This window comes from Eriocheir sinensis, chromosome 38 (genome assembly GCF_024679095.1).
Source record: "Eriocheir sinensis breed Jianghai 21 chromosome 38, ASM2467909v1, whole genome shotgun sequence".
NCBI lineage: Eukaryota > Metazoa > Arthropoda > Malacostraca > Decapoda > Varunidae > Eriocheir > Eriocheir sinensis.
Window position 1 is genome coordinate 9326704 of NC_066546.1, and position 14203 is coordinate 9340906.

Consider the following 14203-nt stretch of genomic DNA (forward strand, 5'->3'; position numbering starts at 1 on the left):
ATGACTTCGCGTTGTGAGTTTCAGCTTGCCTTTTTTTATCTTTTTCATGAGCTTTCTCCATCAGCAGACAACGTTCTGCCAAGGTTTTATTTACCCAACGTCACGCCTCCACGGTGCAGCGGCTGGCATTTCTACCTACGAATCTGCGGACCAGCGTTTGAATCCCAGATTGGGCAGTCGGCGCGCAACCCACCCTGGGGAAGGTAAACCTGTGGTAAACCGGATATTTAATTGGCTCTGTGTCGGGTTAACGGGTTCTCTCCCACCACAGACTCAATGGGACGGAGATGAACACCACATCCACGCGCAGCTACAGCATATACTCTCAACTTAACCTTAACCCGCCTGCTGCGATTGGCGCGGATTCGGCTTTTACTGGTAGCCTGGTAACATATATTCCCATGTCTTTCTCTGCCTCTGTGGTGGATAGTGGAGTGTTTCCCATGTGGTATTGGTGTACTGGATATCCCCTCCCAAGTGCAGGACTTAACATTTTTCTTCATCGAATTGTAGCAGCCATTTCTTGTTCCATTCCTGTAGATTGGTGAGGTCTTCTTGTGGGAAAGCCGCAGTCAAGGGTTTAAGCATAAGCTAACACCAACACGAAGGTAACAGCAATAGTTCCGCCCCTTCCCGCTAGATGGCAGAGCTGGATATCCTTCGCTGTGTATTCTTATCACAACTTGTCCAGGAAAAAAAAAATAACGTGGGAGAAGAAAGTTGAAGTCCAAGAAAAAAGATAAAGAAAGAAAAAAGGGGAAACTCAATATCCCTGAACAATACTAAACGCTGTAAAATGATATACAAAAAGGAATGGCTGTGTGACCTTTCCAAATAGTCCGGAACTGAGGAAGAAGGAAGGAGTTTAAGAGAAAAATAAAGGATCACGGTGAAAAAGTGGTTCTGCTCTCTCTCTCTCTCTCTCTCTCTCTCTCTCTCTCTCTCTCTCTCTGCCTCCTATCTCTTTTCCATTCCTTATTTTCTTCTTTCCTTCTTTTTCTTTATCTTTCTATCTTCTTCTATGCCTCCTATATCCTTTCCATCCCTTATTCCCTTCTTTACTTCTTTCTTTTCTTCCTTTTTTTCTCTTTCTCTCACTTCCTTTTCTCCTTCTGTGTCCTCTTTCTTCTTTATATACCTTTCTTTCCCTTCTTTCCTTTTTCTCTCCTTTCCTTTTATTATCCCTTTCTCCCTTCTTCCCTTCATCCATTTCTCTCTTCCCTTCCCTCTCTCACTCACCCTCCCTCTCACCTTCCCACCCTCTCCCCTTCCTTCCCTCCCTCCCACTCTCTCGCCCTCTCTTTTCATTCCTTCCACTTACTTCCGTTTTCGCCAGTTCAGTTTTACTTCCCGATGTATCCGATTAGAGGACGGACTGGCCGGGCTGCTCCTGTTGACCTTGAGGCGCGCCAACTCTCCTGCCTGACCGCCACGACGTCGAAGGCTGCGGGGGAAAAAAGAGATTGGTAGAAAAAGACGAGAAAGAAGGGATTGTATCGAAGCGGACGTGTTGTTATTGTTGGGACTGTGGTGTGGTGGTATGATGTGTGTTCCTTTGTGAGTGTGTGGGATTTTTTTTTTTTCTTTTTACTTCACACAGAGATGACTAAGATAGATGGATAGATAGATAGATAGATAGATAAACAGAAAGTGATGATAGGCAGAAATAAATGAAATCACGAAAAAAACAAAAGAAAACAAAACCTGAAGTGCAAATGACGTCGTTTTTAAGCTATTTAGAGAGAGAGAGAGAGAGAGAGAGAGAGAGAGAGAGAGAGAGAGAGAGAGAGAGAACAGACATATTGCTCTTCTTCACGTGCTCCTCTTCGAAAATTATATCACGTAGTTAATATTTTTTTTAGAGAATGTGGGGAAAACTGAGAGAAAATAAAAATTAAAAGAAAAAAAAAGAGTGTATCCAATCGGCCTTAATTTCCTCACGTAATGCACTGGGCTCGATGTCCTTCCTCTTATATTATTTTTTTTATAACAAGTTCGGGGAAAAAAACGTGTGAGAAGATAGTTGACGTCTAATAAAAGATAAAAGGGAATGAAAACTGCTTAGCGCATTAGTGAATATTTCTTTTTTTAGAGATAGGTGATACAATAGAGATGGTTGAGATGGATAAACTTGTAATGTGACAGTGCGATTGTTTGTTTGTTCTTGAATGTTAGTGAATGAAGAGCGATTGATGAATGTGAAAGAAAATGAGAAGAGATGCGACTGGTGACCGGAAAGAAAGAAAAAGAAAGAAAACAAACAAACAAACAAACAAAGACACTGAGGAGCGACTGGTGAAAGATAATGAGAAGTGACTGATGACTTGAAATAAATAAGTAAATGAACAAAGAAAGAACGAAAGAGAAAGAAAGAAAGAAAAAAGGAACGACTAATGACCTGAAAAGAAAATGAGAAGCTACTGATGACCGAAAAGAGAAAGAAAGAAAGAAAGAAAGAAAGAAAGAACGAAAAAAAGAAAGAGTGAGAGAGAAAGAAAGAAAGACAAAAATAAAGAAAGAAAATAAGAACTGATGATTTGAAAAGAAAAAGAAAAGCGACTGATGACCAAACAAAGACAGAAAGAGGGAAAGAACGAACGAACGAACGAAAGAAAGAAAGAAAGAGCGAGACAGGAAAAAAAGAAAGTGACAGACAAAAAGAAAGAAAGAAAATAAGAACAACTGATGATATAAATAGAAAAAGAATGACCGAAAAGAGAAAGAAAGAAAGAAAGAAAGAAAGAGAGAAAGAAAGAACAATTAATGACCAAAAAAAGAAAGAAAGAAAAAATGGAGCAACTGATGACCGGAAGAAAAATGTGTATCAAGCGATGGGAAAGAAAATGCGATGCGTGAGATTATGTGAAGGTGAGTGAGTGAAGGTGAGTGAGTGTGTGTGTGGAGTGACTCAGTGGAAGACCAAAGTGGAGGCGGCTTTTGTTTCAATCCACCTTGCTTCCCTCCCTTTCTCCTCCTCCTCCTCCTCCTCCCTTGGTTCCTCTCCTCTCTCCTTCCCTCTCTTCCTTCCTTCCTTTACTTAGTTCCTCTCCTCTACCCCTACCTCCCTTCCTTCGTCCTTCCTTCCTTCCTTCCTTCCTTTCCTTCCTTTTTTCCTTAGTTCCTCTCGTCTTACCCTACCTCCCTCTTTCCTTCCTTCCTTCCTTCCTTTCCTTAGTTCCTCTCGTCTAACGCTACCTCCCTTTCTCTTTCTTTCCTTCCTTCCTGCCTTCCTTCCTTCCTTTTTTCCTTAGTTCCTCTCGTCTTTCGCTACCTCCCTTTCTCTTTCCTTCCTTTCTTCTTTCCTTCCTTTCTTCCTTCTTTCTTCTCCTTCCTTGGTTCCTTTCCTCTTCCTCTCCCTCCCTCTCTCATGGTTAAATAATCTTGTCTCCACATTATCTATCTATCTGTCTATCTATCTATCATTCTCTTCTGTTCTGTTTTCTTCACTTCTCTTCTCTTTTCTCTTTTCCTTCCTTTTCTTATTGTCTCTTCTATTGTACTTTTTTTATCTTTTTCTTCCCCTCCTACTCTTCATTTCTTTTCAACGTATCTTTTCTTCTTAACTTATCTATCTTCTCTCCTCTTCCCTTCTCTTTTCTTTCTTTTTCTTGTCTTTTATTGTACTTTTTTATCCTTTCTTCTCCTCCCACCCTTCATTTCTTTTTAACACATTGCTTTATATTCTCTCTATCTACCTATCTATCTAGCTATCTCAATCTATATATTTATTTCCCCCCGCCCCCCTTCTTAACGGTGCATTGCCCAAGAGTAGTACAAGACCACTCTCTCTCTCTCTACCACTTAATCTTGTGACGTTAGTAGCAACGTGTCAAAAGGTGAAGGTGAGCGAGGTGAAGTAGAGTGACCACGGAGAGAGGCAATCAGGGAAGCAGTGAAGGCAGAACAGGAGAGGAATGAAGGAAGACAGGAGAAGGAAAATAAAATATGATGAGAAGTAAAGCAAAATGAGGAGGAGGAGAAAAAAATGATGAGAAGGAATAGAAAAGGAGGATGAGGAGGAAAAAAAAAATGATGAGAAAGGGAGAGAAAAAATGACGAGGAGAAAAAATTATAAGAACTAAAGAAAAAAAAAGATGAGAAAGAAAAGAAACAAGTGTTAATAGCACAAAAACTGTGCTCGATCGGCGTCGCATGACCCTCCAACACACCTCCAACAATTTACGTATATTATGCAACTAGGGGTCTAAAATGGAAAATGCTGAAAAGTAAAGATGGCGCCACTATAAACACTTGCCTGGGCCACAACGGGCTGGGGCCGACCATCAGGCCCTACTATGAAGGCCTACCGGAGCCACAGGCCAAGACGTAAAAAAAAAAAATAATAATAATAATAATAAATAAATAAATAAAAAAAAAAAAAACTATAATGCCATGTTATAGGGTTCATCAGGGCTAACAAATGTTATTATACAATGTCATGTCCACAATGCATGGGTAAGCCAGGAAAACAACTTGAAGAGAACAACAGGAAGATGGACAATCTGTTCATCGGCGTCTGTGACGCCGATAAAAATGGTGAGAAGCAAAAGAAAAATATGATGAAAAGGAAAATAGAAAAAATGAAAAGGAAGAAAAAAATGATGATGAAGAGAAATAAAAACAATGAAGGGAAAGAGAAGAAAAATAAAGGGAAAGAGAAGAAAAAATGCTGTTGACGCGCCTACCTCGTGTTGGATAATTAAAGAACCGTCGAATTCTGTTGATGATGTAATTTTTTAAAAGAAAATAATAAAGGGATAAGATTATTTACTTTTGTTTGTTTTACGTTTTGTTTGATGGATTACCAGATTAACCCAGCGACACGGCACAAAAAGAACCAAACGAAAGGGAAAGATCATTAAAGAAAAAAAGAAAACAGCGTGTGTACTTAGATGACGGGTTGTTTGAGGAGCATCAGGAGGGCAAGCAAAGGAAAACGCAATAAAAGGAGAGAAGGAGGGAGGGATTATGTGCATTTGTCTGTTTTAGGTAAGACAGGATTATGAGGAAAATTTACATGAAAAAAACAAAAAAAACATTTGAGTTACGTATCTTGCCTGTTAGAGAATTAACGTCATCAGCATTGCATTAATAAGAAAGAAAAAACGAAAAAAAAACCGAGTTATTTCTACTTAAATGTAAATTTTCTTCAGTTTTGCGTTTACGTGAAAAAAAAATGCAGAGAAAGAAAAAAATGAAGGAAGCACTTAATGTATTCGAAACCATCTAAGCAAGAGGAGGCCACGCCGTGTAATGCTGACTATATAAACGGTTATAATATTCACTAATACGAATATAAACAACAAGGATGAAAAACCTGTAAAAAATAAAGAAATGAAAAAAAGAAAAAGTCCTACAGATAATCGAAGCCATCTATCAGCATAAATAAACGATACAACGCTGGAGGGAAGAAGAATAAGTGAAATAAATAATCAAAGAAAAGAAACTTGAGGTGCTCGCGGCTATCTAATCAACGCCTTAAGGTGAGCAGAGAGGGTGACAGATGAGCGGGCGGGAGAGGGAGGGGGCAGGTGAGCGGGCAGGAGGGTTGCGGCGAGCGGGCGGGCAGGTGCATGGCTTGACGGGTACCCAGACGCGTCTCACACACGAGTGGCGGCGCTGAGCAAGGCTGCGGGTGACTTTCTCCCTTGGTGCGGCAGGCGAGGCGGTCCCGGGGCTCAGGGGCGGCCAGGGCGGGTCAGGCAGTCAGGCGGAGGCAGCTGCCCCTACTACACGCGCCTGGGTGAACACACTGACTGACTCACACCGCCCGGCGAAACACTGGTGCCCTGCAAGCCTGCTGGACTGACTAACTGGTTGATTGTTTGACTGATTAACTGACCGACTACTTGACTGATTGATTAACTGAGTGACACATTACCTGTCAAGACACACAACTATATACATACACGCTAAGCCATACACATTAATTGACCGTCTAACTACCTGACTGGTTGGCCGATAGACTGACTGACCGATTACCTGACTACCTGATTTTCTGGCCGAGTTCGAGGATCTTCTGCCGAAAGTGCACGTGTGATATAAGGTAAATGAAAACAAACGAGTGTGAGGTGCGTGTGTAATGTGACTGTGTATGTGGTCGTGATCTGAGTGACTTGCTGGCCGAGTGTGAGGATTCTGCCTTTTACTGAAGTTGCTTGGAAGTGGTATATAGAATAGTAAAGGGTAGAAGAAAACAAAAGAAATGCGATGTAGGTGTGATGAGTGTTCGTTTTGGCTTGTCCGACAGGTAAATGTGACCTGACTTAATTACTTATTGGTGGAGCTTAAGGATTCTGAGTCTAAATGCAGTTGCTTGGAAATGTTCGAGTGATAGAAGGTAAAGGAAAACAAAGAGGTGTGACGTGGGTGTATACGAGTGTTTTTTTGGTTTGTCTTAAAAGGTAATTGTGACAGGCTTAGTAATAGAGTTTTTTTTTAAAGAGCCTAATGAAAGTTGTTCTTGTGAAGCGGACGTGCAATATAAGATAAAGGAAAAAAGGGGATGTGAGGAAGTGTAATGTTAGTATATACGAGTGTTTCTTGGCTTGTCTTAAAGATAATTGTGTTCTGATTAGCATACTGCTGGAGTTAAGGATTTTGAGCGTAATTTAAGTGGTTGTTTTGAAGTGCATGTATGATAATGGTAATGCAAAAAAAGGAAGTGAGTAAATTTTGGCTTGTCTAAAACTTAATTGTGACCTGATTGATTTGATTAATGGTGAAGCTTAAGGATTTTGAGCCTAATAAAAGTTGTTGTGAAGTGCACGTATGATAAGGTAATTGAAAAACAGGAAGTGTATGAGCGTCATCGATTAAAAATAGTTTGTCTTGGCAGGTAATTGTGACATGACAGACTTAATGATGGAGTTTAAGGATTCTGGGCTTAATTAAATTTGGTTCGAAGCGCAATTGTGATATGAGGTAAAGGAGAAAGAGGAAGTGTGTGCGAGTGATTTAGTTTGTCTTAAAGGTAATTATGATTGACTTACAGGTAGGATTTAAGGACTTTACGCCTCGTTGAGTTCTTGCAAAGTGAAATCAAACGGAGTGACGTGAGTGTGTGTAGCTGAATGATTTACGAGTAGCTTATCGAACAGGTATTGTGCTATGTCTGTCTGACTCACTGATTGATTACAGGCTTTCACATCTGATCAAACTTGGTGTTGCTACGATGTGATAAGGTGTGATAAGATAAACGGTTTAAGGTAAGTGAGAAAAAAAAGTACGTGTTAGTTTGGCGTCAGTGTATGGGGCGTGATATTATTGTGTCTTGAAGGTAATATTGGTTCTTTAATATGACTTGTGAGTTGATCAATGTCTTACGGAATACCTGGTTACTGCGAAGGGTAATATGAGTGTTGAAAGATGGCTTAAGGTTTTGAAATGATTGAACTGTATTTGGATTATGACGTTGTGGGGATAGAAAAAAAAGGTAATATGGAAGTTCTAAAAATATGGCTTGAAGTTTTAAAATGATTGAAACCGTACTCGGATATGACGCAGTGAAGATAAGAAAGAAAATAATGGAGTTTTAAAATATGATGCAATGAGAAAAGGGTGACACGAGTACACAAAAGGAAAAAACAACAACCAAAAGTCAAGGTATATGAGGGTACTTCCATGAGGACTAGTAGGACGTGAAACTAAGGAGTGTATACATCAACAAGGACATTGAAAACGAAACTTGACGAAACAAAGGTATCAAAAAGTGAACATCAGAAGGACTTTGAAGAAACAAAACATAAGATGCCAAAGTGTACAACAGGGGGATTTAGAGGAAACGAAACAAAGAGGTTAAGAACAAACATCAGAAGGACTTGATGATGATGAAATGAAGAGATTAAGAATAAACATCAGAAGGACTTGATGATGATGAAATGAATAGATTAAAAATAAACATCAGAAGGACTTGATGATGATGAAATGAAGAGATTAAGAATAAACATCAGAAGGACTTGATGATGATGAAATGAAGAGGTTAAGAATAAACATCAGAAGGACTTGATGATGATGAAATGATGAAAGATGATGAAAGATGAAATTAAGATGAAACTAGTACGATGCTAAGAGTGTACAAGGACTTTAAAAGAAACGAAAATAAGATGAAAGAATATGTGTACGTCAGGAAGGACCTCAAGGAAACGAAGCTAAGATAATGAAGACAGATGAAACTAAGACGAAACTAAGATGGCGAAAGTGAACATAGGCAAGAACTTAGGAAACGGAACTGAGATAATGATGAAAGATGAAACTAAAATGAAACTAAGATGCCGAAACTGAACATGAACAAGAACTTAGGAAACGAAACTGAGACAATGAAGACAGGTGAAACTAAGACGAAACTAAGATGGCGAAAGTGAACATAGGCAAGAACTTAGGAAACGGAACTGAGATAATGATGAAAGATGAAACTAAAATGAAACTAAGATGCCGAAAGTGAGCATGAGCAAGAACATAGGAAACGAAACTGAGATAATGAAGACAGATGAAACTAAGATGCCGAAAGTGAACATGAGCAAGAACTTGGGAAACGAAACTGAGATAATGAAGACAGATGAAACTAAGATGGCGAAAGTGAACATGAACAAGAACTTAGGAAACGAAACCGATATGATGATGAAAAATAAAACTAAGATAAACCCCAGATGCCAGGAGTGTGACCAGACGTTGTAAAAGGAAAAAAAAAAAAAAGAGTAACCACAGCACTTCCGCGTCTGAGGAAAACAATAAAGGTGATAGGAGGAGAAACTATCTGGGTGAACTTGAGTAGAGAAGAGAAAAAAAAAATACCTTGGGAACAACAGAAAGAACATTACTGGAAACAATTACCAATAACTTGTACGAGAGAGAGAGAGAGAGAGAGAGAGAGAGAGAGAGAGATAACTGATTGAGGTTAGAGCGAATAAATTAAATATAGAGGGAAATCATGTGCTCTCTCTCTCTCTCTCTCTCACCCCGGCCTCATTACACTCAGCAAGGAAGCGATTGTGTCTGTTCGCGCAAGACTGGTTTGCTGTCTACGTTAGTCAAGTCAGCTCGCCACCCAACCAACCTTAACAAATTATCGTACTCGTATTGTATTATCCGGTTTCTGATCCATATAACTACTACAAAAAAAGCATCAATAATCAACGGTTCTAACGATAACTTTAAATGAATAGTGTCATCTGTGTGGGTACGAGAGTTTTGGATCTGAAAGTGATGAATGCGATGTTATGAGTGCGATAATCTATTTTTTCTTTTATATTAACGCCGCACCAGACCAGGCAGAAAGCAGTGTTGTCGCCAGGCCTTAAATGTCAAGATATCCAGTTTGTTTACTCGGGATTTATCGAGGCAAAGGCTTACTGGTGACTTTTACGAAACTTTCTCTGGTGAACGTCGATGATACAGATGGGAAAACAAACTACATACATGACTTCCTCGGGAGCAAGTGGACGATACAGATGGAGAAAAACAAACTACATACATGACTTTCTCGGGAGCAAGTGGACGATACAGATGGAGAAAAACAAAGTACATACATGACTTCCTCGGGAGCAAGTGGACGATACAGATGGAGAAAAAAAAAACAAGATCATATACTTGTCATGCACTGTCGTGAAAACTAAAAGGGATTAACATAAATATCTTACGATTACGCCAAGTTTAATTACCTGAAGACGTACTGGTGACTTTTACGATACTGTCTCGGGAGGAAGTGGACGATACAGACGGAAAAAAAAAAAAAAAAATAATAATAATAATAATAATACATACTTGTGCAATGTCGCGTGAAGTAAAAAGTGATTAACGTAATTCTCTTAGAGATTACGCTAAGTTGATGTTAGGGGATTAGTGTTGTTTGGCTTTGTGGATATTATCGTAAAGTACAAGTTATTAGTTTGTTTTTAATTTACTATGGGGCGGTAGGATCGTGTTTGTTGTTGTTGCTGTTGTTGTTGTTGTTGTTGATTTGGTGTTATATGATAAGAGCTTTTTTACAGTTAGAGGTTGTTAGTGGTATATTAGAGTAATTGTTAGTGTTAATGTGATAGTGTTAGTTAGTTAATCAGTCAGTTAATTAGTTAGTAAATCAGTCAGTCAGTCAATCAGTCAGTCAGTCAGTCAGTCAGTCAGCCAGTCAGTCAGTCAGTCAGCTAGTTAGTTAGTGTTAGTGTTAGTGTTAGTGTGTGTGTATGTGTGTGTGTGTGTGTGTGTGTGTGTACAAGGCCATAGTACCCCAGTACATCCAAATATCCCTCTTTTTATGGTCGTCTTGCTTCAGAGAGATTCAGGGGACGCCTTCTGCTGACGCGACGTCCCTTCAAAGTGGGCAACCCGCAGTACGCTTGGAATTTTATGGCCGTTTACTGAGAATGAAAGATGCATGAGGGACGGTGCTAACTTTCGTAAGTGTGTGTGTGTGTGTGTGTGTGTGTGTGTGTGTGTGTGTGTGTGTGTGTGTGTGTGTGTGTGTGTGTGTGTGTGTGTGTGTGTGTGTGTGTGTGTGTGTGTGTGTGTGTGTGTGTGTGTGTGTGTGTGTGTGTGTGTGTGAGTAAAAGGTGGAGAGGCGGATAGATAAATGCATAGGTAAACAGAGGTATGTAAATAGATAGATAGATACACAGTCACATATGGAGAGATAGATAGATAGATAGATAGATAGATAGAATAGTATAGATAGATAGTACAAATAGTATAAAAAGATAAAAATACATGTCAAGATATAAAGGAAGAGGAAATTAAAGTTAGCCAGGATGTGAAGTAAGATATTTAAGAAAACTATGAAAGTGAAAATGAAGAGACACAACAGCTGTTTCTGAGATCATAGGTTACCTCTCCTCTCTCTCTCTCTCTCTCTCTCTCTCTCTCTCTCTCTCTCTCTCTCTGCACTTTATTTTTTGTTCCTTTTTACTCCTCCTTTATTCTTTACTTCCTTTTCCTGTTTTCTTACGATTTTCCTCTTTCTTCTCAACTTTTTCTTCCCTTTTCTCGTCTTTTTTGTTTATCTTTTTCTCCTTCCTGTTATCACTTTCGCTCTTTCCTATTTCTCTTTAGATTTGCTTCTTCTCCCTTTCTTCTTTCTCTTCTTTCTCTCTCATTCCTTTCACTCTTCCTCTTTTCTCTTCTATTTTGAATCTCTCCTCTTTTCTTCTCTTATTCCTTTCGCTCTTACTTATATGTCTTACGCTTCTCTCTCCCTTCCTTCGTTTATACTCTTTTCTTTCTTTTTTCTTTCGTGTTTTGCTCCTCTTCCTCCCTTCTCTTACCCTCTTCCTCTTCCTCTTGCTTCTCTGTTCCTCTCTTTCCCTATTCTCCATCCCTCTTTTGATTTGCTTCCCTTCCTCCCTTCTCTTATTCTCTCTCTTTTCTCTATTCTTTTGCTTCTCTCTTCCTCCCTTCTCTTACCCTTTTCCTCTTCCTCTTGCTTCTCTGTTCCTCTCTTTTCCTATTCTCCATCCCTCTTTTGATTTGCTTCCCTTCCTTCCTTCTCTTATTCCCTCTCTTTTCTCTATTCTTTTCCTTCTCTTTTCTTCCCTTCTCCTCTCTCTCTCACTCTCTTATCCTCTTCCATGGCGGGCGGGTTTTTCCTTGGGCAGGCTGTACTAACCTACGTATACTGGTTTCATCCCTTTATCTCCCTCCAACATCCCCTCCCCTTCGTTACCTGTCCCTCACCTCCCCCCTGCTACCCTCCATCACCTCTCCCTCACTCCACCCCTTCCTCGTCATCTCCACAAGACTTCATCCTACCCTCACAGTCCTCTCCTATCCCATCCATGCATTTGTTGTTTTGTTACACTCCACATGTCTCTGTTTCTCCACTTTCACTTCTTTTCCACTTTATATCTCTACCTCCAGCCCTTATTCCACCTCTCCACCACCCTCAAACTCTTCTCCTATCCACTTGTTGCTTTGTTACACTCCACATGTCTCTGTTTCTCCCTTCCTTCCCTTCTCTCTTCTTCCACTTTAAGTCTCTCATATCCTCAATCCACTTTCACACTTCCCTTCCATCCACTTATTGCTTCCTGAACATTCCACATCTGTCCTTCTCCTTCCACTTTTCTTCCTTTCTTCCTTCCCTTCCACCTTTATTCCCCATCTCCATCCCTCACTCCACCCCTCCTATCTTCATCCCACCCTCACACTCCTCTCCTATCCACTTATTACTTCCCCTTACTTCCGCAACACTCCACATCTCTCTGTCTGTTCCCTTCCACTCCTCCACTTTGATCTCACTATTTTCTTTACTTCCTTTTCCTGTCTTTAGTTTAGTTTTCATTTTTTTCTCTTCCCAATGTTTTTCTTCGTTTTTTCTTCTCCCTGGTCTAATTTTGTCTTCTATTTTGCTTCTTTCTATCTTTTCCTTCTCTTGTCTCTCTTTTCACTCCATCTTTTGCTTTCCTCTTTAACATCATTCTCTTTTCTCTACCTCATTTTCCTTACAGTTTTCCTCCTTTCTCTTCTCAATGTTTTTTTTTCCTCCCTGCTTCAATGTTCTCTTCTATATTGCTTCGCTCTTCCTCCCTTCTCTATTCTCTCTAATTCTCTTATTATCTCTTCCTCCCTTCTCTTATTTCTTATTATTTATTCTTCTTTCTCTTATTTTAAACTTCTCTAACCCCTCTCTTCACTTCCTCGTTCGCTACTCCACAATCAACTTCTCTTCATGCTCCACTTCTCTCCATCCCCCAACGTTCCTCCCCCCACTAATGCCTACTCTGAGCAACATTTCCCCACCCTCCCCACCGTCCCTCAGCTCCCCACACCTCCCCGTCCCTTCCTCAGCCTGCCACCTTCAACCCCACGCTGCTGGCTAGATCCGACCTCACCCTTACCCCCCACTCCTCCTCCTCCTCCTCCTTCTTCTGCAACTGGTTCTCTCTGTTCTCGTCCCATCCCAGTCACCTTTGCACCTGCGGGGACGCCAATGCACAGGTAGCAACTGCACGTGTACGAGAAGGTAGAAATGCAATCATAGTGGGTCATATTTTTAAACATTTCGGTGCCCAAGTACACGCGTTTTTTTATAAGGCTTTCGTAGGAGTTTTAGGCATTTACAGGGATAGTTTAATAACCCTAGTGGCAGTTTGACTCTTCTTTTGTACCGTGAACCTAAAAAAAAACACTCATTTCAACCCGATTTATCTCCTTTTTGGTCTTCAGAAAGTTGACACGAGAGTCGGGAGGGTATCGACATTTTTGACAAGGTTTTCGCAGGAGTTTTAGGCATTTCCAGAGATAGTTTAATGACCCAAGTGGTAGTTTGACCCTTCTTCTGTACCATGAACCAAAAAAAAACACTCATTACAACCCGATTTATCTCCTTTGTGATCTTTGGAAATAGTTTATGTGAGGCGGAGGCGTATCGACCACAACACCACATAATTGACAAGGCTTTCGTAGGAGCTTTCGGCATTTCCAGGGATAGTTTAATGACCCTAGTGGTAGTTTAACCCTTCTTCTGTACCATGAGCCTACAAAAAGCATTCATTTGAACCAGATTGATCTCTTTTTTGGCCTTTGGAAATAGTTGATGTGAGAGTTGGAAGCATCACAGAGTACCGACGATTAGCCTCCTCCTCCTCTTACCCACTGATCTGGTAGCCTATCACTGACCTAATAAGCGATCACCTCACTTCCACACCTTAGTAATGCCGGTGGAGCCTATTCGAAGTCAGCAGCTGTGCATACGTGACAGATTCAGAAGGGATGCATTCTGAGTTTCCTTTCTTTTCACACAAGTTATGATTCTTCACCTTTGACCTATAATGCGAGGGTTCACACCACTCCGACACGTTCCTGGGTGACGAAAGAGGGAAGAGCAAGAAGAGGGGATGAAGGAAGAGATGGAGAAAAGGGGAGACAGAGGGAGAGCAAAGAGAGATGGAGAAAAGAGCAGATAAAGGGAAAGAAAAGAGACAAGGGAGGGAGAAGGAGAAAGGGGAAGATAAAGGGAGAGGGAAAAAAACGATAGGAGAGATGGAGAACAAAGAGAGATGATGAAGGGAGAGATGGAGAATAGGATGGAGATAACGGGAAAGCAAAAAAAGAGATGAAAGGAGAAAGAATTGGAGGAAGGAAAATAATGAAATCCAAACAGCTGTGCATCCGAGAAAGAAATATGCGGGAAACTCATTTGTAGTTTTATCTCATACACAAACTGCTCTGATAGCCTATCTTTTGACTTAGGGAAATGAGAAAAGAAGGAGAA

The 14203-nt window shown here is 40.4% G+C and overlaps 1 protein-coding gene across 6 annotated transcripts in view; it reads left to right on the top strand.

The window, feature by feature from the left end:
• Nucleotides 1-5572: 5572 nt before the first annotated feature.
• LOC127008639 (uncharacterized) overlaps nt 5573-14203 on the top strand; it is a 28404-nt gene continuing 19773 nt past the window's right edge. For 3 of the 6 annotated variants that reach the window (XR_007761219.1, XR_007761220.1, XR_007761221.1), the window contains exon 1: nt 5577-6046. The gene's annotated coding sequence lies outside the window, so the exon portion shown is untranslated. Of the gene's footprint in view, nt 6047-7140; nt 7209-14203 lie in introns of all 6 variants that reach the window. The other 3 variants (XR_007761222.1, XM_050880919.1, XR_007761223.1) reach the window with 2 other exon arrangements.